General features: G+C 29.8%; 1 pseudogene; it reads left to right on the top strand.

Annotated features, from left to right (window-relative positions):
- The first annotated feature begins 1,090 nt into the window (after window positions 1–1,090).
- LOC149218682 (caffeic acid 3-O-methyltransferase 1 pseudogene) lies at window positions 1,091–1,663 on the top strand (annotated as a pseudogene).
- Window positions 1,664–3,451: the final 1,788 nt, after the last annotated feature.

The raw sequence follows: 3,451 nt of genomic DNA, 5'->3' as shown, positions 1-3,451 counted from the left end.
AAGTGAATAAACTTTAAATCATTATATCAATTTTAAGTACAGCATTATAGTGTTCAACTACATTTTGTAGTCACCCATGACTAAAGCTAGCCTTAAACTTTCTTTATCTTAAATTTTTCAATTAGATCCTAAATTCATTTTAATATTTAATGTTAAATTTATCAAGCGTAGAAAATGATCACATTTTTCAAGGTGAAAACGTTTCTCTTTATTTAAAGTGACAAAAAAATTGCAAAAGATAATTAAATTGGATATTTCCCAAATAATAGGGCGTTGAATACTCACTTTTTTAAATAATATAAAAATAAAGAACTTTTATTAAGAAAAGTAACATAAAATAAATGAATAATTATGATTTATTTACAAAATAATTATTTAAAAATTAAATGTGATTATCTAGATTTATTCCGTTTCATAAAGAAATAATTAGATTTAATAACTTAAACAAAAATTCTGTGTAAATTTATTTTATATAAGGCCCTAAACTTCATATATGAATAACACCAATATATTTATTTAGATAATATAAAAAACAAACATTTAGATTAAATTCTTTACAAAATAAATTATTATTAATATAAAAAATATATGATCTTTTTTTAAATATATAGATACTTGATTAATATAATAAATAAATAGTTATATTGAATTATTTACAAAATAATCACTCATAAATTTATTATAATCATGGACATTTATTCTTTTAAGTAATACAAAACAAATATTTAAATTTAATTATTTATAAATTTATAGTATCAAACTCACTAGAGATTTATTTATACAAATAATATAAAAAACGTTAAATGAAATGAAATTATTTATTATTTTTATTATTATAATAATGAATCCGTTAATTATAATTATTATAATTTATTGCGTTTAAATTATTTTTCCCAACGTGCATGGTGAGTTATAACATTTACATTGCGATTGATAAATATCACCGCCACTTTGACATTATGGGTTTAAAGATCACCACTTACACACCAGAAGAAAATGTGGATGGTGTTAATATTATAACTTTAAAATAGTATGGCCGGTTAGATAGAGTCTCGTCCATTTAATATATAGCTTGGTAGATTCGAGAAAAATGAAAGAGGATAAAAGAGACCTTGCCTTAGAGTGTGTTATCCACGACCCAGCAAGAACTGTTCAAGACTCTGAATCGATTATGAATATGAAGATCGTAAATGAGGATGAATGGCTTCTCGCCATGGAGGTCGCAAATTTCTCATGCCCCCCATGGCGATGAAGGCAGCCGTCAAACTCGATGTTCTCCAAATCATAGTAAATGCCGGTCATGGCGTCCAACTCTCGCGCACACAAATCTTTGCCCATACTCCGACGACGAACCCTAAGGCCGCCATTACTCAGAGTGCTCGCCAGCCATTCGGTTCTGAGCTGCTCTGTGACCACGAACGAGAACGCGAAGGTCGAGAGGTTCCATGGTCTCACTGCTCTCTGTAAATATTTTGTCAACAATGGAGTCTCTCTCACTCCACTGTTGTTGATGGAGTCCTTGTATTATCTCAAGGACGCTGTGCTGGAAGGTTCCCAACCGTTCGCCAAAGCCCATGGAATGAGTTCCTTCGAGTACCTGGCCATCGACCAAAAATTACCAAACTGTTACCAAAAATTAGTAAAGAATTTATTATTACTTTAATGTTCTTTCTCAAGTTTGCAAAAAGTTTTGATTTTACTAAAGTCTGAATAATGTAAAATAATTTTGAAAACAAAAATAAGTAAATTCCTGATTTCTATATTAATAGCATTTTTGAAGAAGTGAAACTTTACAAATACTTAAAATTAATATAATAATTTCAAAAAAAAACAAAGAAATGTTTCATATTTGGTTTAAAATTGAGAAAACCCAACAAATTTTTATCAACTGTAAATTACAATATTTAATCAAAGCTTTTAACATATAACCCAACCACTATTAATATTGTGGTAAAAATATTATTACATTTTTTTGAAATGTATATATATTTAATTTATATATTAAATTTTTTTTTGTAATAGTAATTCGAATAATAATAATAAAGTTATAACTTAAGAGTATGTGTTTCCTCCTAAGAGGTCACAGGTTCAAAACTAGAGGGGATAGAATATGTATGCCTTAGTAGACTTAGCAGTCAAATTGTTGGGCAGAGGTGGGTCCCTTGTCCCACAAACAAAGGTGTCTCATACACCAATTTGGTGTCGGGCTTGGTTGTGACCTTAAAAAAAAATGGATTAATAATAATTAATTTGGAAAGAAAAATAAAATTAAGTCATCTCGTAATTTCTATATTTATAGCATTTTTGAAAAGGTGCACCACTACAAATACTTAAAATTAATACTATAATTTCAAAAACAAACAAAGAAACTCGAAGTTGTTTTTTTAGGACATTCTTTATTTTTATAAAGCTTGACCTTGCAATATCTCTATGAGTACTTGGTTTAAAATTGAGAAAATCCAAAAAATATTTATAAACTATAAATTTCAATATTTAATCTAAGGCTTTAACATATAACCTAACCATTATTAATATTGTCTTAAAATATTGTAAATTTTTTTAAATGTATACATATTTAATTCATATATTAATTCTTTATAATAATAATATAAAATAATAGAGTTAAAACTTAATTGATTTTTATGATTTTTTTAAATTTTGGTAATGTGGGATGTATTATGAGGTAAGGGATTTCCTGTCTATTGAATTTTAATAGTCTTTTTAATTTATATAGATTTGTTAGTTATGTTTCTCTCAAATATATGTTTCTCCTTGTAGAAGAAAGGGTGTAGAAGAAAGGGTGTTCCTCCCTCAATCTCTGACCCTGAAACGTGCTCCAGGCATTCCCTCAGCACCAAACCCTACATTGAACCCTCCAAGGAATTCTGATCAGGCGTCATTGCTGCTCCTGTTACAGAAATCGAAGTATTTCTTGCCCTTGGTGCTCGGTTTGCAAGGTTGGGTCAGGGGTCTTCCTCTCAAATCCTCGTTATTTTCCCCTCCTCGCCTCCTCGCCTCATGTTTTCAAACTCTACACCTCCCTCTTGTCACCCCTCTGTTACCTCTTCAACAACCCACCACCATGGGGAAGATTCCTTTGCGCATTTCATGACCTTATGAAGGCTCAACTCTTTTGACCTCTCAAGTCAATCCCCTTCCTCTTTCTTGTCCCTCTCCGTTAAGCCATACTTACTCTCTAAGAGCAGAATTCCCCATGGCATTTCCTCTTCAGCACCTAGGCATAATATAACCAGGTTCACTTCCTCTTTTACGTCAGATTTGAATTATTCGAATCTGAATGAGGGTGGTTTGATCATCAACAGGAATAAGAATAATTCAGTGTATAAATATAACTCTAAACTTATTATTACTAAAAATAATAACTTGACTTCCTCAACTCCAATTAGAAATAATAATAATAATAATAATTTCCATCCTAGTTTTAGGAATG

The sequence above is a fragment of the Pinus tabuliformis genome, chromosome Q (genome assembly GCF_031772625.1).
Source record: "Pinus tabuliformis cultivar Carrire ecotype Pingquan chromosome Q, CPIR1, whole genome shotgun sequence".
Lineage (NCBI taxonomy): Eukaryota > Viridiplantae > Streptophyta > Pinopsida > Pinales > Pinaceae > Pinus > Pinus tabuliformis.
Note: the sequence above shows the minus strand (reverse complement) of the source record. Positions and strands in the feature narration are given on the sequence as shown.